We start from the raw sequence: 25,890 nt of genomic DNA, 5'->3' as shown, positions 1-25,890 counted from the left end.
GCTGTTCTTAATTACAAGTTAAAAATAAATTTAAAGGGGTACAGTAGAGATTGTGGAATTAGAATGAAGGCGGAAACAGTGACAAATCATGATTGAACAGGTGTTTGTTTGTGTGGGGTAGCCAATTTGCTACCGAGAGGGGGGACTGGAAACAGTCTTAACTCCTCCAGTAGGTTCTCACCAAAAGGTTGGTCGAGAAATCTGTTCTGGGACATGGGTGCCAGGAGTTCCCCCACGCTCGTATTTGGAGTTGTGCATTGTTTTCTTTATCTGCTCAGCTAGAGACTGTGCTAGTCAACCGAGAGAGTGTGAATATCTGTGTTTGTCTATTTAGGCTGCTCATTACTAGTCTGTGAGAAGTAGAAGTTACTTTGATTTATTTTGCATTTCTGTTAATTCATCTGGCTGAACGTTGGACTGGACCCACGATGATCCTGTCCTTAGCAGTGCCAAGAGAGAAAGGATGGAAAATTTAGACCCCCCCAGCCAAAGTCCCCAACATCTATGCTTGTCAGGCCCCTATCAGTGGACTTGGGCAGTGTTCCTGTTATCTGCCAAAATTACCAAGACTGTAAAAGTACTTGTTCACTGAAAAGGTGAAATGTGGATGTTTATTTGTCTACTTAGGTATAAATATTTGTAGATAAATAGAACCCCCAATAATTATCTGGTGTATTCTGGAGCAGCCTATTCAGTCTTGAAAGAGCCAATGAGACCAGTAACATCTAAGAAGACACAAGTTCTAAGAGCCACCGGACAAACTGCCCTTTTCCTTGTACGTCAAAGAGGACAGTGGACCTCAGAAAGAACATGGTGACTCATTCATTTCTAGTTATGCCAGAATGACTGTACCCCTTACTTGGACGTGATCTCTTACAGAAATGACAAGCCACCCATAACCTTGTTCGAGATGCCCTGACAGTGCCACCTCGGACTCTGTACATTCTTTCGAGCCTGTGGACTCGGTGTGGGTAAAGAAGTTCAGGACCCCAGGACTCACCCCAAGTTGAAAAGGACTATACCTGCAGAAAATTGTATAATAGGCTCAGATGATGCCTGCATCTTCATAAACATGGCTTCAGAAAGACAAGGACAATTTTACATTATATAGAAAGGCCCAAGAGTGGACTTTAGTCACCTCCCTAATATGTTTGTATAGCCCTGCCATATCTCATGTTTAGTAGCGGAGGAATTAGCTGCCTGAAGAGGCCATGGTGCCAATATTATGTTTTATTGTATTAATATGTTGTAATAACCTTCAATTATCTCACGGGTTTAAACATAGCTGTAGCTGTGGACCGTTGAGGGTCTACAGTTCTTGGTAGTTTTTGGGAATAACTGGCAAGTGTCCAGGCTCCCACACTGAGGGACAGTGATATAGCTATGTGTTAGCTGTCCTGGAAGGGGACTATATGGGATGAATCCCAAAAGTAAAGGGTGTCTGGCTGCCAAGAGGGCAGATGCCCAACTGGACAAAGAAGAATACCCATCAGGTTTTGGTCTCTATTGAGAAACAGCTAAAAGTGGGCAGCCTGTGTACTGTCTTGCAGGCCTGCATGACCATGCCCATGTCCGGAGTGGTACAAACCTCGGCAGTAGAGAACTGGGAAAGGCCTATTTAGAATGGAAGGTCTGAGGCATAGTTATTCATTCTTAAAGGATTGACAAGAAGAATCAGAAGATCTGAGAGCAGATCAGCATGTTTATCTCCTTATATAATTCCTCTGAAATCTGGCAATGCTTATTAAGTCATGGCAATACATTTCTTGGCATGAAATCAATAAGACCGGTTTGCAATAGTGATTTTATGAACCGGATACTTTGGAGTATCATGTTTTAAAGAAACCTGTCTGAGCTCTGAATACTTGAAACCAATAAGAGTGCCACGGAGAAAGCTTGGTATCCTGCTTGGGAGCCCTGAAGGTGGCTGGTGCTGGAACTTCAGGCCCATGCCCTACCATCACTGGTGGTTGGTAAGAGTAGAAGGGGAGCAATAAGGCCGCCTCTGAATCCTTGTGGAACCACCACACACTCTGGACCGCAACGAGTAAGAGGGCTACTGAGATGGGCCTTAAAGCCTAGAGCATGGGCTCAGGTGGAGTTGCTACAGGTGAGGGATTCACCTAACGCAGCAGATACTGCAGGCAGGCCTGATGGCAGCTGGATGGCTTGGCTTCCTGGCCCTATGGGGCACATCAAGATTCAATCATGAAATTCCAGCAAAGGTAGGCAGTTACCATTCTTGTTGTGTTTATGCAAACATCAGGCCAAATTGAACACAGTAGATAAATTCATCTTGATTTGGCTTTTTGATAGCCATAGAGGATTTTTTAAGAAGAAAACTTTATTTCAATGGAGATTATTAAAACTGAATTGTTTTCTTTCCCTTCCACCAGACCATTTGTTATAGTTAGTCTCTGCCGGGTCACAAGCCCAGATCATTCTGTGCCCAGGACAGCAGGGAGCCCGACTGGAAGTTGACCTCTGACTAGACAAAATCGCTGAAGTTAACCCAAAAGAAGACAGCAGACGTCGGCAGACCCCATGTAATACCCCTGCTGCTGTTGACTCATGGTCCTTGCATTATTAACAGACAAGTCCAATTTGTCCAGAAGTGTATAAAAGTAGTTCAGTAGATAGTTCAGTCCTTCTCATCTTTGAGCCGGAAGTTCTAAGACAATGGGCGATTCTTTTTGTCTTTCTGCCTCTTGTCTTCATTCATCTTAAAGTCCAAATTTACCATCGCCACTATCTTGGTTATGTGAAAGGACAGAACAGGACTGATAGCTGTGTCCTTATACCCTCTTCCAAGAAAAAGCCGCAGAATGTATCAGTTACTCAGCCATCCCTTATCTAAGCCAATGGGAAAGCAGGGGATACTAGCTGAAGGCCAAGAGTATGCTAACCAGACCCTAGCTGCACCTTTCCCTTGAGTCTCTAGCCCCCGGAACTCACTCAACTAAAACGAATCGGCCAAATTAGTGGTCAGAGTGTGCCCCCACCCCCCGACACAAAGCCCTATAAATTCTTTGTTCCCTTGGGACTCGGGGCTCGCTCTTGCATCCAGTAATGGAGGTAGGAGGGGGACAAAGTCCCGGGCTTGAATAAAAGACTCTATGCTTTTGCATCGGATTCGGCTCCCTAGTGGTTTGTCTTGGGGGAATCTTGAAATCTTGGCATAGCATATGCAGTTTGGAAATAAGTTAAACACAGAAAGACATTGTTTTTGAGGAAGAAATTGGAAACTGATTTGGAAATATGCTTGTAATTGACTGACAATGGATTGAATAAGGAAGTGTGTGTGGCCAAACGCACAAGGCCAGAATCTTGGGTGAGGAATTACTGGGGAAGGGGCAACATTTGAATAAGGTATTCTGACCATATCCACTTCTTTGACATCCAGTTGTTTAACTGACTTCTAATTCACTTTAGGACTTTCAGTTTTTCACCCATCCTTGTGTTTGGAGTCTTATTCCTTGTCTCCACTAGTCTACAATATCTTCTTAGTAAGTTTGGCTATCTTGAGGCAAGAGACACTACTCAAACTGTCCTGGCCTATATGTATACTCTAGGTCAATGAGGAACCACTCACTACAGCTCTGGTTGCCCAAATTAAATGGTTAGCACAGTGTGGCTTGACATCACAGTCTCAGCTTGACCATCTAGGAGGGTAGGGGGTGGAAGAGGATGCAGAAGTCTCAGATGCTCTGGTTATAGAAAAGAGACCTTCCTCTTACCAATTAAAATTTTTCCCAAACTGACCTCTCTCTCTCTCTCTCTCTCTCTCTCTCTCTCTCTCTCTCTCTCTCTTCCTCTTATTGCCTCTGGTTCCACTAACGTCCAACATATGGCAGGGAGGTGGGGTTTCCTCTAAGCGACTTCTCAAACTCCACCGTCATTTCAGTGGTCCATTCCACTAGGTACAGATATTACCATTTCCTACAATTTTGAGTGTTGTTTTAATAGATGTTTTATTTTAGAATAGTTCCATATTACAGGAAAACTGTGAAGTTAATACTCATGTACACCATACCCAATTTCCCTTATTAATACTATCTTACTTGGGTATGGGAAAAATGTAACATGAAGTGAATCATCAGTGAAACAGCTAGAGTGAAACCTCACTTCTCTAGTATCACTAATATCCACCAATGCTATTCTAGAACAAGTTGTTAAAGGAAACCTGTACCAGTTTTGGCATAAAACTTCACACCTTGAGCTGACAATCCTGTCAATAGTTTAACAATATTCCATAGTCTAGCATGTAAAAAGGAAATCAAATTCATTATGATACTGTCGAGTAAGACTCCCTCTACGTTCTGCGTGGAATAGGGTTCGGTATGTGAAAGAGGAGCCGCACAACAAATGAGAGAAAAAGACACGAGATAATTTTGCAATATTGGGGGTCCAAGCGGCAAGTCCGGAAGCACTTCCTCCATGTTCAGGCCTCACCAAGCTTTTATTGATCTGGAATGCACCCATAGCATAGCCCTTAGGCAGGTAACCCCCTAGTAACAAGCAGACTAGCCCACCAGCAAGGATTAACATAATAATAAATGGGGAAGAAGTTTCAGCTACCACTGTCTGGACAAACAGAGGTGGTGGCCAGCTCTGACCTTTGCTAGGGCTTCAAAGACACCCAGCCTTCTGGGGGTTCTCTGTCAATGCTTATCAGATAGTGAAGGCAATAAGCAGTTTCCCACATCTCCCCTTTATTTTTCCTTAAAAAAAAAAAACAGAAATAAACATATAAGAACAAAAAATGTTTAAGTCCCAAAATCAATGTCCAACAGTTCTGAGTCCAAGTTTCAATGTCCGACAGTTCATGTGTACATGTCAGCAATGAAATGCTGGTTCTGGATGGTAGACAAATGCAGGTCTGGTCCTCTCTTGTTTGGTCCTGGGCACCCTGCAGCGCTGAACAGCTGCTGACTGCTAGCATGGCAAGGCGTCTTCACCATCTCCATCTCTGAACTGTCTCTCCTGTCTTTGGGGCTGGAGGAATCTGGTCTGTTTCTCTCCGGGGTACCTTGTTGCAGGAATCCACATGATCTTGGAGTTGTTCTCTGAAAGTATACAAACATATAATCGACCAAAGGTTAATAAAGGAAATTTTACTTGGGGAATCCTTTTTATATTTGCCCAAATGATTTTCCTTTGGCTTATTTTGACACCACATATGTTTTTCATGGGTGTTTTGCTGTTAGCATTACAAAATGGAAAAAAATTTTTCTAGATATAATTTAGTTACAGAATATTTTTCCTTACATGGTATTCTTCCACTATCCCCGCTTTTTGATTTAATTAGGAGGCTTATGGAACATTTTATAATGCAGTCTAGATAACTTTAAATTTTTATTTTTTCTGCACAAAAATATGACTTCCTTAGGTTCATTGCATGTTAAGTAATATTACCATGAAAGGAAAATTTTGGTTAATACTATATGAATAATTACTTATTTCAAGTTAACCAAATTTAATTAATTTGAAAACTTGACAACTATTTTACTGTCATATTTAATATTCTAACAATGATCTTAATTTACACTGTAAATATTATTTGAAAGGATCATTTTCCGTGCTTGAGGAGGCCCCAGCATTCCTGTTGTTAGGCTAGATTTAAATTTGGAGTCTGTTAAATTAAGCCTTCGTTTTTCTGGGTACCATTTTCAGCTGGACCAAGTCTCCTCTGTTATTTGGTTCCTGATCTGGGCTGGGCATGGGAAGCAAGAAGCAGCCATGGGGACAGGAGGCCTTCCTCAGAAGGGGCGAGTGTTCAAGCCCCTGCACCATTGCGGGGGGTGAGGATCTATGCCCCACCTCTGTTGAACCCCAAATTTTCTCCTACTGGCCCACGGCTGTGCCTGTCTTAGTTCGCCACCCCCTGTGGGGTCTTACCCGTCTTTGACTACCAACCATCTCTGGGCCAAGCAGGGTGATGTGAGGTTCAGGTCTGTCTCCTTGTTAACCTATGTCCCTCTGACCTCCATGCCCAGCAACTGCCTTTGGATCCCCTTGCCTGCTGGCGGGGCCCCGGCATTGATCATAGGGAACCCAGGTTTCTTCTCCAGAGAGGGCCCAGCTTACGCCATTGGGCAAGAGACAGATCCATGGTACCAGCTTTTCATGATCCCAGCTTGAACGGAGAGCTCAGGTAACAGCTGTATACAATTGGAATCCTCTTGGCAAAAAAATCAAGATAGGTCAATAGGGAATGATTAAGTGCCTTCCCCAGGAAGCCCTTCACAGTGGAAAGGAATAAATCCCTTCATATCAAAGAATTAATTCGTAAGTTTGTTTGGGATAAATGCACAATATACTGTTGTAAAGCATCAAAAATTATTAATGAAACATGTAGAATAATACCATGTAGCAATATTCTTTGTTCTAGGTCATGACAACTTAATTTTCTAAACTGGCTGTCTCAAAGTTTGGAATGAGGAACCTACTTTTCAAAAAATAAGAAGAAATTTACAGAAGCAGAAACAGTATGCTATCTAAATTACAGTTTTGGATGACCACCTTATCTAGAGTCCTTGGTGTCCTAGGTTAAACTTAGGCATGTTATCTAAATTCCAGTTTTGGGTCTAGAACCCTTGAGTGACCTGGGTTAAACTTAGGCACTTAGGCAGTTTTGGGTCTCCAGAACACTGAGTTGACATGCTAACTGGAGCCCTCTGAACTTGGGAGAGCTGTGCTGTCCTTCCCAGGTAAAGGAAAAATGTGCCTTCTAAGACATATGAAACTTATAGTTTTTACCTGAATTCATTGTTAGCATACTTCACTTTACCATGCCCCAGGTGGTCTCTGGGCTGTTCCTTTTATTCTGACACCAATGTAGCTCCATAGGTGTCTTTCCATTAGCATCACAAGTGAAAAAATTTAGAGTAATTAAAGCTAGGTGCAGCTACCTGTAGGTGATTTCTCCATCATCCCCCTTTTTTGTTTTTCAAGTTGGGATTTTTAAAAGCTGATGAGACTCTGAAGCCTCTTTTAATAAAGCAACCAATTGATCAGCATGTGCATTTCCCTTAGTTAATGGGCCAGGTAATATGCTGTGAGCCCTGATGTGGGTGATATAAAAAGGGTATTTTCTCTGCTGCACAATCTGCTGAACCTGCTTAAATAGTAAGAATAAACTTTGGTCACTAAGCCATTTCAGCCGGGCAGTTTCAATTCTACTTACTAGGCCCGAAGCATAAAAGGAATCAGAAATTATGTTAACAGGCTGTTGGAAATCTTGCAATGCAGCCTTAATAGCGTTTAATTCAATTCTTTGCACAGAAGTATGACTTGGTCAGAATTTATAGTATGATTGGCAGCTTTCCCATTTAATGACCCATCAGTAAAAACAGTTAAAGTTCCAGGAATTGGTTCCTGCCTAGTGTTTTTTGGTATAATGATGGAGGTCTTATATAAGAATTGTAGTAGTTCATATTTTTAATAGGTGACAGCTAAGTTCCCCTGAATATCCACTTAGCCCAATTTTCCAATTTAAGTCAGTTTGAAATAACATTTATTCTTTTAACGTTACTTGTTCTAAGTTATGGACAGTAAATGACATTAATTAAATTTCTGGTATTGGTCATTAAGTAATTTTACATAAACTTTGTTTAAGGAGGCAAAACACAAATTATTTAATTTAGCTTATGAGGCCCAATATATTGATTTTTAATTTTATTTAGACATCTGAAGGAAACCTCTTTTTATTTCCTTTCAGACAGCTTTCTTTCTCACACAAGCAACAAATGTAAGGAACATGGTTGCCTTTTGAGATTTTAACAAATACTTTCTCAAAGTTATATATTTCAAGTGATTTTTCATTCATGGTGACTAATTATTGTCAGATTTAGTATTTTAACAACAATCTGTAAATGTTAGCAATTATATTTTTAAAGAGTATACCCTTTGGCTTATTTGCATATACAGAGGAATCATCTGAAGCCTTCAGTAAACTTTTCAGAAGAATTTACTTTACTAGGATTCAATTGCTTACAAGGATAGTAATTTAAGTAAGTATTTTTTAAAAAGCAAAGCAAGTAAATTTAGTATTTAGTAAACTTCTGATTCACAAGGGGCAAACGCTGCACCACTTCCAGCCTAATTTAAAATGCAGTAGTGAGGAGCTTTTGTTATTTCAAATTACATATTAAAATTTCACTGCTGTATTTTAATAAATATTAAACAAAATAACTTGCTTTGCCCTTTTTCAGAGGCAAAAACTTAAAATATATTCATTAATTTTTATTTGATAAAGCTTTCCATGTGATTTCAAGTGTATTAAATTTAGCTAAATTAAAAAATCCTTTAAAAAGAGGGAATAAACTTTTGAAAACAATTCAGGGCCCGGGAAATATCTAAAAGTCATTCCTTGGTTATAGTTTTGAAATCCAACTTGAAAGACCATCAACTATATATATAAATATATTATATATGATTTACATATATATTTATATATATATATGATTTGCATATATATATGATTTAAAAATTATATACTTACTATAATTATTAAGAGATATCAGTTAAATTTAAACTGGTTTTCAAATTTTGGCTGGGGTCACAGAGATTGGATTACTGTTATCAGTCCCTTTTAATGCTTTGACATAAGCTATTTAACTTTTCTTTAGGGAGGGAACATATAACCTTTAATTGTCCTTACTTTAAGGAAAGCAGGGTTTTCTAGATTTAAGAGATTAGAAACACTTTCTGCCCCATCCTCATTTCTGTAGTGAAATTCCGCCTTAAAGCTCCACCCCTGAAATTCCATCCTGCCTCAGTGAGAAGACATTCCTTTTGTGATTGGCTAAATCAGAGGGCAGGGCCTTTGCTGTTTCAAGATGGCGGCCCCCAGGGGCGGGGTAAGCCATGCGGCCAACATGGCAGCTGCCAAGTCCCACAGCTCAACATTGTGGCTGTCTACACTGTTCTCTGACAGAAAAGATGATTTCCTTATTCTCACAATAAACAATGGGAGAGCAAACCAAAATCCCTAAAAGGTGGATGGCCAACATTATATTGTAGACAAACAGAAATCTCATTAGCTGTTTATACCCTTTATAATTATCTAAAAGAATATTAACCAAATTTAAACTGGTTTTTGTATTGAAAATTTCAGTTGAGATCTTAAAAATTAATCCTCTTTTTTTAAAATCAGACCAAGAAGTAATATATTTTGAATTCCTAATCATTTAAGAGAAAACACATTTAATTTTTTCAAAAACAGGTTATACATTAGATATTTAATTAATTTCTCCCGATTCAATTTGCACCTTAAACTTTCAGAGCTTTAAATCTTAGGTAGCAAATTAAATCCTTAGCATTTTTCAAATCAATACTTTTGCATTTAAGGATACATTTCAAATAAAATAGAAGGTATTTTCAATTAATGGATTAACTTCTATCTTCTAGACTTCATACTAGGCATACTCAGATCAACATTTCAGTATTGTAAATCTTAATACTTTTAGATGTTTTAAACCTAAAAGTTTTAAGTTTCCTGCCAATAACCCTGGCATAGCTGCTAAATTTCAGAATGGTCACAATTTTCCTGCAGGGGAAGTCAAGAAGCAAAACCATAGCTATTCACATGTAAACTTGACTAGCAACTTCCTGGTGGTACTTGCCTCAGGGCAGGAAATTTCAAAAGAGCTACTTTAAATCGCCTTGGGAAACCAGCCTGCATTTCTTTCTCAGGTTCATGTTCGCCATATTTAAGGCCAAAACAGTCTCGGGTTTTTATTCTGTACACAGCAAAAAGTCAAGTTCAGCTCAAACTATGCGCACTCGTTTTTAAAGTGGCCTTTTCCCCTTTACATGTGCCCAGAAATCCTGGATGCATTTATGAATTTGTAAAAGATTTTCAATCACAAGAGGGACTTTAATTTTAGAATACTTGGGGAGGGGGCGTCCATATTAGATCGCCACGTGCTCCTTCTTCCCTTCCCCCACATCCCGCATTGGGGGAAGTTTCAGCAAATGACTCAGATCACGTATTTTTTCCAAAGTCATGCTTAATAGAAAAAGACATTTTAATTTTTTTCCTATTTCGCTTTCTAAAGCAATGGCTAGCACCCAAGGTTATCTTAGCCAATTTTAGGTGTTCCAAACATGTTCTCCGGTAATTTTTAAATAAAATATTGAGTAATATCATTGTGGGAGAGCTTATAACTCTGCCTTTTCCTGCCACCTTTGAATCTCTAACACCAGTGGCGGATTCAGCAGCAAGGTTTCATTTCTTATTACAGATTTTAGATTCCAAACATAAATTCAGATATTAATTTGAAAAAGAAACCACATTGAGGTGACCATGGCACTCTTTTTTCAGCCTGATTTAAGAGTACCTTTTAATATTCCAATTTCTTGCCGAAACCAGTTTGGCTCAGTTGATAGAGCGTAGGCCTGCGGACTGAAAGGTCCCAGGTTCGATTCCGGTCAAGGGCGTGTACCTGGGTTGCGGGCATATCCCCAGTGGGAGATGTGCCGGAGGCAGGTGATCGATGTTTCTCTCTCATCGATGTTTCTAACTCTCTATCTCTCTCCCTTCCTCTGTAAAAATCAATAAAATATATTTTTAAAAAATTTTCCAATTTCTTTATGATTTGGCCCTTTTGCACAGGTGATTCTATTAACAGAGAATCAAATATTTCAGGATTAGGGCATGGATGTCGAGGGAGCCATGAAGGCCATTCCTCCCATTTTTTCTTTTCTTTCTGCTCCTCTTAAGGATCCGAGGGTGCAAGTTGGAGGAGATCCATCCTCCTTGACCTCTCCTAAAGCTTCTAGGAAATGAAATGCCGTCTTTTGGCAACTTTAAGATCTAATGTACCTTTTTCAAGAAACCAAGGGTTATGTTCTAAAATAACATGCAAAAACTATAAGATATTACCTTCTAAAATTTTAACTCCTTATGCATGCAAATCAAAAGTCTATAATAACGTTTCTTACTTTTTTTAAAAAAAGCCAAATATACCTTTTTAAAGCCGAATCTACTTTTTTAAAGCCAAATCCTGCCCCGTTTGTTAGCCTGGTTAAGAAAACGTTCCCAGTGTACTTACCTACCCGGGCTTCTGGAGTTGAACCTGGGCATTGCCTGCGGTAGAATTCCCCTCACTTTTTTTCGGTGAGTTTTCCACACATTTTGGGTGAAAACTTCCATTTCTCGCTCCAGCGAGGCCTGCACTTCCAGACTACCCGTCTGGCGCCAGATGTCGAGTAAGATTCCCTCCACATTCTGCATGGAGTAGGGCTCGGTATCTGAAAGAGGAGCCGCACAACAAATGAGAGAAAAAGACACGAGATAATTTTGCAATATTGGGGGATGAGGCGGCAATTCCCGAAGCACTTCCTCCATTTTCAAGCCTCACCGAGCTTTTATTGATCTGGGATGCACCCATAGCATAGCCCTTAGGCAGGTGATCCCCTAGTAACAAGCAGACTAGCCCATCAGCAAGGATTTACATAATAATAAATGGGGGAGCGGTTTCAGCTACCACTGTCTGGACAAACAGAGGTGGCACCAAGTCACCAAGGCTTCGGGGGGTTCTCTGTCTAGGCTTATGAGATAGTGAAGTCTATAAACTCACTACAGCTCTGGTTGCCCAAATTAAGTGGTTGCCATGGTGTGGCTTGACATCACAAAGCATCAGCTTGACCATCCAAGAGGATGCAGAAGACTCAGATGCTCTGGTTATAGAAAAGAGACCTTCCTCTTACCAATTAAAATTTTTCCCAAACTGATCTCTCTCTCTCTCTCTCTCTCTCTCTCTCTCTCTCTCTCTCTCTTCCTCTAGTTCCACTAAAGTCCAGCATATGGCAGGGAGGTGGTGGTTCCTCGAAGCGACTTCTCAAACTCCATCGTCATTTCAGTAGTCCATTCCACTATGTTCAGATATGACCATTTCCTATTATTTTGGGTGTTGTTTTAATAGATGTTTTATTTTAGAATAGTTCCATATTACAGAAAATCTGTGAAGTTAATACGCATGTACACCATACCCAATTTCCCTTATTAATAATATCTTACTTGGGTATGGGAAAAATGTAACATGAAGTGAATGATCAGTGAAACAGTTAGAGAGAAACCTCACTTCTCTAGTAATACTAATATCCAGCAATGCTGTTCTAGACCATGTTGTTAAAGGAAAAACTGTACCAGTTGTGGCATAAAACTTCACATCTTGAGCTGACAAATCCTGTCAATATTTAACAATACTCAATAGTCTAGCATGTAAAACGGAAATCAAATTCATTATGATACACTGCCAGCACTAACACAACACCCTGTTCCTCATGACTATGGAAACCACCATCCATCCCACGTGCCCAATCCAAACCTAAATTTTACATGAGGTTCTTTCCTTCCTTGCCAGTATGAGAAAGTGTTGAGGAAAAAATCCCCTTCAGTATTCTCCTTGTCCGTATTCTAGGTGTCTGGCTCAGTATGGACTGGCTTGTCTGGGGCCTCAATTGAAGAATTCTACATTACTCCCTTCTCACATGCCTGCCCCTCCTTAGATCCCTCCCCAACATCTTTAAACACGGAAAAATACAAACACATTTCCTTTATATGCTTGCTGGTATTTATTCACGGTGAATATTAATGTGTTCATCTTCGCATAATGCCCATTTTTGAAGCATTTTTAATACAGGGTACACATTACTAATTGTGTTCCTCTCGGAGACCCTGGGTATCACTGCTGGTAGATGAACACTCCAACACTTCTTCTTCTGCATTTGTTGGCTTGCTTACTGTAGGTTTTCCCGTTCCTGTAGTAAAATACAATTATCTGATTCTTTCTGTCCTTCTCCCTCTTCTCTTCATTCAGCTTATAGTCTAAATTTACCATCGCCACTATCTTGGTTATGTAGTTTAGATTAAGTTAAACACAGAAAGACATTGGTTTTGGGGAAGATATTGGAAAATTATTAGGAAATGAGATAGTAATTGAATGATAATGGATTGAATGAGGAATTGTCTGTGGCCAAAAAGCACAAGGCCAGAATCTTGGGTGAGGAATTACTGGGGAAGGGGCAGCATTTGAATAAGATCTAATGACGTTATACAATTCTTCCTCATCCAGTTGAGAAACTGACTTCTAATTCACCTTAGGACTTGCAATTTGTTCATCCATCCTTGTGTTTGGAGTCTTATTCCTTATCTCTACTAGTCTGCACTATCGTCTTATTAAGTTTTGAAATCTTGAGGTAACAGACACTACTCAAAGGGTCCTGGACTCTATATATACTCTTTAGGTTAATGAGGAGTCACTCACTTCAGGTCTGGTTGCCCAAAATCAGTGGTTTCCATGGTGTGGCTTGACATCACAAAGCTTCAGCTTGACCATCCAGGAAGGGCGAGGGTGACAGAGGATGAAAAAATCTCAGACACTCTGGTTATAGAACAGAGACATTCCTACAGACTCGTACAATATTTCCCAAAGTGTCCTCTCTCTCTATCTATCATTTCCTATAGTTCCATTATAGTCCAGCATATGGCAGGGAGGTGGTGTTTCCTCTAAGACAATTGCCATACTCCGCTGTGATTTCAGTGGTCCTTTCCACTATGTTTAGATATGAACATTTCCTAGAATTTTGAGTGTTGTTTTAATGGATGTTTTATTTTAGAATAGTTCCAGATTTACAGAAAAATTGTGAAGATAATAACCATGTACACCATACCAGATTTCCCTTATTACTAATACCTTACTTATGTATGGGGCTAATTTAACATGAAGTGAATCATCCGTGAAACAGAGTGAGACCTAACTTCTCTAGTATCTCCAATATCCAGCAATGCTCTTCTAGAGCAAGTTGTTAAAGGAAAAAACTGGACCAGTTGCGCCATAAAACTTCAGATCTTAAGCGGACCATCTTTTCAATAGTTTAACAATATTCAGTAGTCTACCATGTAAAAAGGAAATCAAATTCATTATTATACACTGCCAGCACTGACACAACACCCTGTTCGTCATGACTGAGACCACCACCATCCATCCCACCACCTCCCCAATAAAAACAAATTCACTTTTGGACTTGCAGTTTCTTCACCCAACCTTGTGTTTGAAGTCTTATTCCTTATCTCTGCTAGTCTGCACTATGGTCTTATTAAATTTCGGTATCTTGAGGCAACAGACACTACTCAAAGGGTCCTGGCCTCTACATATACTCTTTTTTAAAATATATTTTAATGATTTTTTACAGCGAGGAAAGGAGAGGGATAGAGAGTTAGAAACATCGATGGGAGAGAAACATCGATCAGCTGCCTCTTGCACCCCTTCTACAGGGGAGGTGCCCGCAACCAATGTACATGCCATTGGCTGGAATCTAACCTGGGACCTCTCAGTCCTCCGGCCGACGATCTAGCCACTGAGCCAAACCGGTTAGGGCTATATATACTCTTTAGGTTAATGAGGAGCCACTCACTTCAGCTCTGGTTGCCCAAAATCAGTGGTTGGCATGGTGTGGCTTGACATCACAAAGCCTCAGATTGACCATCCAGGAAGGGCGGGGGTGGCAGAGGAGGTATAAATCTCAGACACTCTGGTGACATAACAGAAACCTTCCTCTGAACTCCTAAAGTGTTTCCCAAACTGACCTCTCTCTCTCCCTCTCATTTCTTCAAATTCCATTAGAGTCCAGCATATGGCAGGGAGGTGGTGTTTCCTCTAAGACACTTGCCATACTCCCAGTCATTTCAGTGGTCCATTCGACTATGTTCAGATATGAACGTTTCCAAGGATTTTGAGTGTGGTTTTAATGGATGTTTTATTTTAGAATAGTTCCAGATTTAGAGTAAAATTTTGAAGATAATAACCACGTACAGCATACCCAATTTCCCTTATTACTAATATCTTACTTATGTATGGGGCAAATATAACATGAGTTGAATCATCAGTGAAACAGTGAAAACTCACTTCTCTAGAACCTCCAATATCCAGCAATGCTGTTCTAGAGCAAGTTGTTAAAGGAAAAACTAGACCAGTTGCCTCATAAATCTTCAGATCTTGAGCGGACCATCCTTTCAATAGTTTCACAATATTCAGTACTCTACCATGTAAAAAGGAAATCAAATTCATTATTATACACTGCCAGCACTAACACAACACCCTGTTCGTCATGACTGCGACCACCACCATCCTTCCCACCCCCCCCCCAGCCCCCATATCCAAACATAAATTCACTTTAGGACTTTCAGTTTCTTCATCCATCCTTGTGTTTGGAGTCTTATTCCTTATCTCTACTAGTCTAAAATATCGTCTTATTAAGTTTCGCTATCTTGAGGCAACAGACAGTACTCAAAGGGTACTGGCCTCTATGTATACTCTTTAGGTTAATGAGGAGCCACTCACATCAGCTCTGGTTGCCCAAAATCAGTGGTTGCCATGGTGTGGCTTGACATCACAAAGACTCAGCTTGACCATCCAGGAAGGGCGGGGGTGGGAGTGGATGCAGAAATATCAGGCACTCTGGTTATTGAACAGAGACCTTCCTCTTAACTCCTAAATTTTTTCCCAAACTGACCTATCTCTCTCTCTCTCTCTCATTTCTTCTAATTCCCTTATAGTCCATCATATGGCAGGGAGGTGGTGTTTCCTCTTATACAATTGCCATACTCCCCCGTCATTTCAGTAGTCCATTCCAGTATGTTCAGATATGAACATTTCCTAGGATTTTGAGTGTTGTTTTAATGGATGTTTTATTTTGGAACAGATCCAGATTTACAGAAAAATTGTGAAGTTAATAACTATGTACACCATACCCAATTTTACTTATTACTATTATCTTACATATACATGGGAAAATATAACATGAAATGAATCATCAGTGAAACAGAGTGAAACCTCACTTCTCTAGTATCTCTATATACAGAAATGCTGTTCTAGAGCAAGTTGTTAAAGGAAAAATTAGACCAGTTGCGGCATAGAACTTCAGATCTTGATCGGACCATCCTTTCAATAATTTAACAATATTCAATAGTCTACCATGTAAAAAGGAAATCAAATTCATTATTATACACTGCCTGCACTAAGACAACACCCTGTTTGTCATGACTGCGACCACCACCATCCATCCAATCCCCTCCCCCCAAATACAAACATAAATTCACTTTTGGAATTGCAGTTTCTTCATCCATCCTTGTGTTTGGAGTCTTATTCCTTATCTCTACTAGTCTACAATATCGTCTTATTAAGTTTCGCTATCTTGAGTCAACAGACACTATTCAAAGGGTCCTGGCCTCTATATAAACACTTTAGGTTAATGAGGAGCCACTCACTTCAGCTCTGGTTGCCCCAGATCAGTGGTTGCCATGGTGTGGCTTGACATCACCAATCCTCAGCTTGACCATCCAGGAAGGGCAGGGGTGGCAGAGGATGGAGACATCTCAGACACTCTGGATATAGAACAAAGACCTTCCTCTTAACTCCTAAAATTTTTCCCAAATTGTCCTCTCACTCTGTTTTAATTCCTCTAGTTCCCTTATAGTCCACATATGGCAGGGAGGTGGTGTTCCCTCTAAAACAATTCCCATACTCCCCTGTCATTTCAGTGGTCCATTCCACTATGTTAGAATATTAAAGTTTCCAAGGATTTTGAGTGTTGTTTTAATGGGTGTTTTATTTTAGAAGTGTTCCAGTTTTACAGAAAATTGTGAAGATAATACCCATGTACACCATACTGAATTTCACTTATTACTAATATCTTACTTATGTATGGGGCAAATGTAACATGAAGTGAATCATCAGTGAAACAGTGAAACCTCACTTCTCTAGTATCTCCATTATCCAGCAATGCTGTTCTAGAGCAAGTTGTTAAAGGAAAAACTGGAACAGTTGCGGCATAAAATTTCAGATCTTGAGCTGACCATCCTTTCAATAGTTTAACAATATTCAATAGTCTACCATGTGAAAAGGAAATCAAATTCATTTTTATACACTGTGAGAACTAACACAACACCCTGACCCTCAGGACTGCGACCACCACCATCCATCCCACCTCCCCCCGCAAAACAAACATAAACTCACCTTTGGACTTGCAGTTTCTTCATCCATCCTTGTGTTTGGAGTCTTATTCCTTATCTCTACTAGTCTGCACTCTCGTCTTATTAAGTTTCGCTATTTTGAGGCAAGAGACACTACGCAAAAGGTCCTGGCCTCTATATATACTCTTTAGTTTAATGAGGAGCCACTCACTTCAGCTCTGGTTGCCCAAAATCAGTGGTTGCCATGGTGTGGGTTGACATCACAAAGCCTCAGCTTGACCAATCAAGAAGGGCGGGGGTGGAAGAGGATGCAGAAATCCCAGACACTCTGGTTATAGAACAGAGATCTTCCTCTTAACTCCTAAAATTTTCCCCAAACTGACCTCTCTCTCCTTTTCTCTAGTTCCATAATAGTCCAGCATATGGCAGGGAGATGGTTTTTCCTCCAAGACAATTGCCATACTCCCCTTCATTTTAGTGGTCCATTCCACCAAGTTCAGATAGTAACGTTTCCTAGGATTTTGAGTGTTGTTTAATAGACTATTTATTTTAGAATATTTCCAGATTTACAGAAAAATTGTGAAGATAATAACCATGTACACCATACACAATTTCCCTTATTACTAATATCTTAATTATGTATCGGGCAAATATAACATGAATTGAATCATCTGTGAAACAGTTAGAGTGAAACCTCACCTCTCTAGTATCTCCAATATCCAGCAATGCTGTTCTAGAACAAGTTGTTAAAGGAAAACCTGGACCAGTTGTCGCATAAAACTTCACATTTTGAGCTGACCATCCTTTCATTAGTTTAACAATATTTGATAGTCTGCCATGTGAAAAGGAAATCAAATTATTTTTTTACACTGCCAGGACTAACACTACACGCTGTTCCTTATGACTGTGACCACCAGCATGCATCCCACCCCCACCAATACAAACATAAATTAACTTTTGGACTTGCAGTTTCTTCAGCCATCCTTATGTTTGGAGTCTTATTCCTTATCTCTACTAGTCTAAACTATCGTCTTATTAAGTTTCTCTATTTTGAGGCAACAGACTCTACTCAAAGGGTACTGGCCTGTATATATACTCTTTACGTTAATGAGGAGCCACTCACTTCAGCTCTGGTTGCCCAAAATCAGTGGTTGCCATGGTGTGGCTTGACATCACAAAGCCTCAGCTTGACCATCCAGGAGGGGCAGGGGTGGCAGAGGATGCAGAAATCTCAGACACTCTGGTAAAGAACAGAAACCTTCCTCTTAACTCCTAAAATGTTTCCCGAACTGTCCTCTCTCTCTTTCTCATTTCCTCTAGTTCCATTGTAGTCCAGCATATGGCAGGAAGGTGGTGTTTCCTCTAAGACAATTCCCATAGTCCCCTGTCATTTCAGTGGTCCATTCCACTATGTTCAGTTGCTACCTTTTCCTAGGATTTTGAGTTTTGTTTTAATGGATGTTTTATTTTAGAATAGTTCCAGATTTACAGAAAAATTGTGAAGATAATAACCATGTATACCATACCCAATTTCCCTTATTACTAATATCTTACTTATGTATGGGGCAAATGTAACATGAAGTGAATCATTAGTGAAACAGTTAGAGTGAAAACTCACTTCTCTAGTATCTCCAATTTCCATCAATGCTCTTGTAGACCAAGTTGTTAAAGGAAAAACTGGACCACTTGCGGCATAAACTTCAGATCTTGAGCTGAAAATCCTTTCAATAGTTTAACCATATTCAATAGTCTACCATTTAAAAAGGAAATCAAATTCTTTATTATTCACTGCCAGCACTAACACAACACCCTGTTCCTCATGACTTCGACCACCACCATCCATCCCACCCCCCCCTCTGTTATGTGTTGGCTCAGTGAGATAGACCACCGACTCAGAATATATATTTATGAACCTTTATTAAGCTGGCCAGCTGTTTGCTGTTCCGGCACCCCGTGGAAGCAAAGGTGGAACTGCAGCAATGACTGCAAGCATTCCAGCCTATTTATTTGCAAAAACTACAAAGTTACAAAACCTCGTTTACGCAATTTGCTCCTGACACAGTATAGCATTATCCTCTTCCTATCTATGTTTTCCGGGAACAGAGAGCACAGTATATTGAGGAGGGACCATGAGACCATATCTCAAGGCCTTATCTGATGTCAGTACCTTCCTCTGTCTGTTCCAGGAACAGAAGGTACACCGCGCCCCGATATGCAGCCCAGTACATTCCCAACTGATCTTAATTGGGAATCAAATCTTTGATTCAGCATCCTCCTCTAAGATTCTGGAGTATTGGGGGTATAAAACCATTAACTTTACAGCCTGTATCCAAAAGCTGTTGTAGTTCCCCATGTGTTGGCGAGGTCGTGGCTGCAGGTGGAGTAGGGCTGGGGCTCCCAGAGCTTTCTGACCCAGGAGAAACAAGAGGTTTAGCTGCGCCTGGGTGCTGTGCCTGGCTTGGCCTCTCTGGCTTGCCTAGGTGATGCAAGGGGCCAATCAGGTTGAACCACCAGGAAAGAGTTTGGCTTTGAATGGTGACGAGCTGGCCAGGGTCTTGGCCGCTTACATAGAGTCTTAGTCCCCACGTCTTTCCCCCTACCCTTTGGTCAGTCCGCCAGGCGAGAGGCATGAGGAGGACGGGGTTACAATTTCTGATTGTGCAGTTCTTCTAGTTTCACAGCTAGCCTCTGCTCCCCCATCACATAAGTAGGCTTCTCTGGGAGCCTTCGTGCTGGCAGGGCTACGAGAACTTCTCGGGGCCCTACTGGTCTTTTAGCCTCGTCCTTGGCGGTTTGGTCTGCAAGTCGATTTCCCTGTGCTTCGGGACTATCACCCTTCTGGTGCCCTCAGCAATGAATTACTGCCACTTCTTTTGGCCGCCATATGGCTGCCAGGAGGTTAAGTATCTCAGAAGCATTTTTAATGTCCTTTCCTCCTGAGGTCAGGAGGCCTCTTTCCTTATATGGGGCCCCATGCACGTGTACAGTGGCGAAAGCATACCGACTGTCTGTGAAAATGTTCACTCTTTTTCCTTTTCCCCACCTGAGGGCCTGAGTGAGTGCTATAAGTTCTGCCTTTGAGGCTGAGATGCCTCCTCCTAAGGCCTGTGCCCAGAGAACCTCCTTTTGTGTCACCACTGCTGCCCCCACATACCGGGTACCTTCCTCTATGAAGCTGCTCCCGTTGGTGTAGAGGGTTTCATTTGGATTCTGCAGGGGCTGGTCCACAAGGTCCTCTCGGAGGGAAGTGAGAGAAGTCAATGTCTCCTCGCAGTCATGCAAAGGGGGCTCTGCCAAATCGTCAGGGAGGAGTGTGGCTGGGTTTAAGGCATTTGTTTTCAGGAAGCTGACTCGTGGTGGGTCTAGCAGTAACACCTGGTACTGGGTAATGCGGACTTTCGACATCCATCTCTCCCGGGGGGCTCCTTAATAAGGTCTCAACTGCATGCGGAGCAACTACTTGGAGATTTTGGCCAAAGGTTAGCTTTGAGGCTTCCTTTACCAGGAGGGCAGTGGTGGCAATGGCTCTCAAGCAGTTGGGCCATCCCGAGGCCACAGGGTGAAGTCTCTTAGAGGGATAAGCTACGGGGCATTTCCATGCTCCTAGGGGTTGTGTGAGGACCCCTTTCGCCACCCCTTTGCTTTAAGAAACATATAGCTCAAAGGGTTTGGTTAGGTCTGGCAGGGCGAGTGCCAACGCGCTTATCAGGGCTTCTTTCAGTCTCTTATAAGCCTCTTCCTCCTTTTCTGTCCCGACCAGGGCCGCCCCAGTTCCCCCCTTTGCAGAGTATAGTGGTCTCGCAATTTCTGCAAAACCTTGTATCCATAGCCTGCAATAACCCACTGCCCCGAGGAACTCCCGGACTTGCCTTTTGCTGGTAGGCCTGGGGATTGACAAACTGACCTTTATTCTGCTACTGGAAAAAGTTCGCCTACCCCCTTCTATGTTGTAACCCAAATATGTTACTCGGGTAGTGCATAGCTGAGCTTTCTTGGTTGAGACCCGATACCCCAAATGATCTAGGGTGGTCAGCAACTCTTGAGTGGCCTGTCTACAGTCCTGTTCCTCCTCCGTGGCCAGTAGGAGGTCGTCTACATATTGGAGCAGAGTCACCCGTGGATGGTCCTGACGGAACTCCCGGAGGTCTTGGTTTAGGGCCTCATCGAACAGAGTGGGTGAGTTCTTAAACCCTTGTGACAACCTAGTCCAAGTTAACTGTCCAAACTCTCCCTCTGTCCGGTCTACCCACTCGAAGGCGAAAATACATTGACTCTGCTTTGCCAAGGGAAGGGAGAAAAAGGCATCCTTGAGGTCTAAAACAGTATAGAACCGGTGTTATGGCTTGAGGAGGCTGAGAAGAGTGTAAGGGTTTGGAACCATGGGATGGATAGTCTCAACCCTCTTGTTTACTTCCCTTAAGTTCTGCACCAGCCTGAAATCCTCAGTCCCTGGTTTCTGTATTGGCAACAGGGGAGTGTTCCAAGCAGATTGGTAAGGAATCAAGATTCCAGCCTCTTTCAGCCTCTTAATGTGCTTGGCGATTCCCACTCTTGCTTTCTCTCATTGGATATTGCTGGACTCTGACTGGGGTGTTACTGCTGGTTAGCTGGACTACAATTGGAGGCTGGTGTTTAGCTAACCCTGGAGGATTGTCCTCTGCCCAAACTCCCAGGATAGCCTGTCTTAGTTGTTGGAGATAGGCATCTGCGGAGACTTCCCCAGGCTCCTCCTCATGTCGTAAATATTCCTCCTGTAAGGGCAATGTCAGAAAATAGATCCCCGCAGTCCCTGGGTCTTGCAACTTGACCTCTGGCCCTGGCCCTTCAAAAGAGATTGTGGCCCGTAATTTACTCAGCAAGTCCCGGCCTAGCAGAGGGTAAGGGCACTCTGGCATTACTAGGAATGAGTGAGTCACTGAGCCGTTTCCTAGGTCGCTGATCCGACCTTTAGTCCATGGGTAGGATTGCACTTTTCCATTTGCCCCTTTCATGGGGACTTTGGTCTTAGCTACCAGACCCACTGGCTATTGCAAGACAGAGAATGTGGCTCCCGTGTCCACAAGGAAGTCCACCTTTTGGCCCCCGACAGTCAGAGTTATCCTGGGCTCTTGGGGGCCAGCTGAGCCCTGACAACCCTAATCCACCTCCTCCACCAGCACGGGAGTTGGTTCCCCCGAACTTTCAGGGCATTCCCTTTTCCAGTGTCCTTCCTTTTTGCAAAGTGCACACTTATTTCTTCCAGTCCTGGGTTGGACTCCTTTTCTCCCACGGGGCTTTCCTTTACTCTTATTGTCACTCCGGGCCCTTGGGCCTTTTTCCTCTTTTGGGGCCATGAGGACATTGGCCCTCCGGGTGTTTACACCTGCCATCCGGACTTCCCGATTGTCTAAAACCTTCTGGGCAACCTCAACCACCTCAGAGATTGATTTCCCCTCAAAGGCTTCTAACTTCTGCAATATTTTCTAATATCTGGGGCCGACTGGGAAACAAATGTTACAATGACAGCCCTCTGATTTTCTGGGGAATCAGGGTCAATGCGGGTATACACCCGATAGGCCTCGCACAGCCTCTCCAGTAAAGCTGCCCGGCTCTCATTAGGCCCCTGGACTGTCTCTGTCACCTTAGAGAGGTTTGTGGGTCTCCCAGCAACAGCTCGGATGTCCCCCAATAGTGTCTGGCGATACCAATCGAGAGCCTCCTTTCCCCTCTCACTATTGGGATTCCAGTCAGGTCGCCTGGAGGGAAACACAGCCTCTAATCTATCTTGGTCAGAGGTAGGCTGCCCATCCGGACCCAGTACAAATCTCCTCCCTTCTGCCTTGACTCACTCTGTCCCCTCTGAAGTGGAAAGAATTTGCATCAACTGTTGGCAATCATCCCAGGTAGGTTGATGGGTAAAAAACACAGACTCTAAAAGAGAGATTAACCCCTGTGGATTCTCAGAGAAAGAAGGATTCTGGTTCTTCCAATTGTACAGGTCACTGGTAGAAAAGGGGACATAGACCATGAAAGGATGCCCGTCTGGACCCAAACCTAAGGGCCTGCCTGCCGTAGCGGTAGCATAGGAACTGCAGACTTGTGGATGCTGCTGGGTCCTGCAGGTTCATATTCTCTCTCTCTCTCTCTCTCTCTCTCTCTCTCTCTCTCTCTCTCTCTCTCTCCATATGCTGTCCCTTGCCTCGTGTGAGTAGGGGAGAACGAAGCCGGGTCCTGGACTGGTGTTTTCGGAGGAAATGAAAACGGCTGTGGAGGAGACAGTGGTGCGGGCCAAGGTCTTTAGCCACCATCAGCCCGGCGGGTGGGGGAGCATAGGGGGGGCCTCTGACCCAGGGAAGTGCATCCTCACTTGGACCCTGGAGAAGAGGGGGAGTTTTGTTCTTCTGGGCCGAAGCCATGAGGACTCTCTGTATCTGTCCCAATTATCCCCTCGGGAGGCAAGCCGTCATCCACAGGGTTTTATTGGACAATATGTCAACCCATACTTGAATATAAGGAATTTGATTATAATGCCCTGGGCGGCCGAATATGACATAATGGACCCAGTAGGCAGTGGTCAGATCAAAAGACCCTGCATCAGGCAAACCCTCCTGGAATGTGGGCCACTCCCATTCACAGAATCTCTGTAAATCAAAATGCATTAACATTATAACTTTTAAATCTATCCCAGAACTTCAGTTTCTTTCACTTCACACAGACTCTCATACTTACATTCATACACCAGAGAGTCCGAGTTTTGACTTCTACCAAATGTTTATTCAGAGTTTAAACAATCCATCCAATTCTTGACTAATTGCCTAAGGGAGCTCTATGGCTTCCCGGGAGGTGATCAAGCTCCCCTTCCACTCCCTCGGAGTGGGCCAGACTGGTAGGGGGTTGACGAAGATGACTGACCCTAACCCATTTGACAAAGACAAAGACAACAAAGAACAAAGACAAAATAAATCAGCCAAATGCAACCTAAGGTTGCCCGGAACCTGCTGCTCGCTCCTTGAAGTCCTGAAAATTTTTCAAAAAACATTGCAGCAGGGTGTACGCAGACGCAAACAACTTTTTGACAATAAACACCAAGACAAACAAATACCAGACAGACAAACCCAGTGCAGCGTACAGCCGCACAAACCAGGACCCCAGCCACCTTCGTGGCCGTGGGTCAGGACCAGGAGTACCACTGCGTCCAGCCCTCCATATAGGTCCTTCTGTGGGATGTACCAATTCCATTTTAATGACCGGTCCTTAGCTCTCTCAAGAGTCCAAGTGGCTCGGTTTCCGAATTGAAAGTTTTGGGTGGACTGGAGGCCTCCTTGGTAGTCGTTCTACACTGGTGTGGGGTATCTCGCTGAGTGCCAGGCGACAAGTGGGGGAGAGCCTCCAGCCGTAAACAAGGGGTACCTCTCCTCCCTGCCTGGGGAGAGCCTCCTGCCCTAAAAAAGGGGTCCCTTTCCTCCCTGTTGGGTATCTCGCTGCGGCCTCCAAAGGTTATGGGTTGGCTCAGTGAGATAGACCACCGACCCAGAATTTAAATTTAGGAACCTTTATTAAGGTTCCTAAAGGACTGGCAAGAAAAATCAGAAGATCTTAGAGCAGATCAGTATGTTTTTCTCCTTAGGGCAGGGGGAAAAAATACACACATGTAATACCATTTGTAATACCTTAAGCAATAAAAAAAATAAAAATAAAAAATAGTTTAACAATATTCAATAGTCTACCATGTAAAAAGGAAATCAAATTCATTATGGTACATTGCCAGCACTAACACAACACCCTGTTCCTCATGAATAGGACCACCATTATCCATCCCACCCCCCAAATCCAAACCTAAATTAAACATCAGTTTCTTTTCTTCCTTGCTTACTATAGGTTGTTGTCTTCCTTACTGGAGGGTTTCCCCTTCCTGTAGTAAAATACAATTATCTGATTCTTTCTGTCTTTCTCCTTCTTGTCTTCATTCAGCTTAAAATCCAAAGTTACCATCAGAACTATTTTGGTTATGTAGTTTGGAAACAAGTTAAACACAGAAAGACATTGGTTTTGGGGAAGAAATTGGAAAATGATTAGGATATGTGCATGTAATTGAATGACAATGGATTGAATGAGAAAGTGTCTGTGGCCAAAAAGCACAAGGCCAGAATCTTGGGTGAGGAATTACTGGGGAAGAGGCAGCATTTGAATAAGGTCTAATGACGTTATACAATTCTTCGTCATCCAGTTGAGAAACTGACTTTAAATTCACTTTAGGACTTGCAGTTTCTTCATCCATCCTTGTGTTTGGAGTCTTATTCCTTATCTCTACCAGTCTACAATATCGTCTTATTAAGTTTCGCTATCTTGAGGCAACAGACACTACTCAAAGGGTCCTGGCCTCTATATATACTCTTTTTTTAAATATATTTTATTGATTTTTTTACAGAGAGGAAGGGAGAGAGATAGAGAATTAGAAACATCAATGAGAGAGAAACATCGATCAGCCGCCTCCTGCACATCTCTTACTGGGGATGTGCCCGCAACCCAGGTACATGCGATTGATCGGAATCAAACCTGGGACCTTTCAGTCTGAAGGCTGAGGCTCTATCCACTGAGCCAAACCGGTTTTGGCTATATATACTCTTTAGGTTAATGAGGAGCCACTCACTTCAGCTCTGATTGCCCAAAATCAATGGCTGCCATGGTGTGGCTTGACATCACAAAGCCTCAGTTTGACCATCCAGGTGGTGCAGGGGTGGCAGAGGATGCAGATATTTGAGACACTCTGGTTATCGAACAGAGAGCTTACTCTTAACTCCTACAATTTTTGCCAAGCTGTCCTCTCTCTCTCTCTCTCCTTTCCTCTAGTTCTATTATAGTCCAGCATATGGCAGGGAGGTGGTGTGTCCTCTAAGAAAATTCCCATACTCCCCCGTCATTTCAGTGAT

The sequence above is a fragment of the Myotis daubentonii genome, chromosome X, assembly GCF_963259705.1.
Source record: "Myotis daubentonii chromosome X, mMyoDau2.1, whole genome shotgun sequence".
NCBI lineage: Eukaryota > Metazoa > Chordata > Mammalia > Chiroptera > Vespertilionidae > Myotis > Myotis daubentonii.
This window is presented reverse-complemented; position numbering follows the sequence as displayed.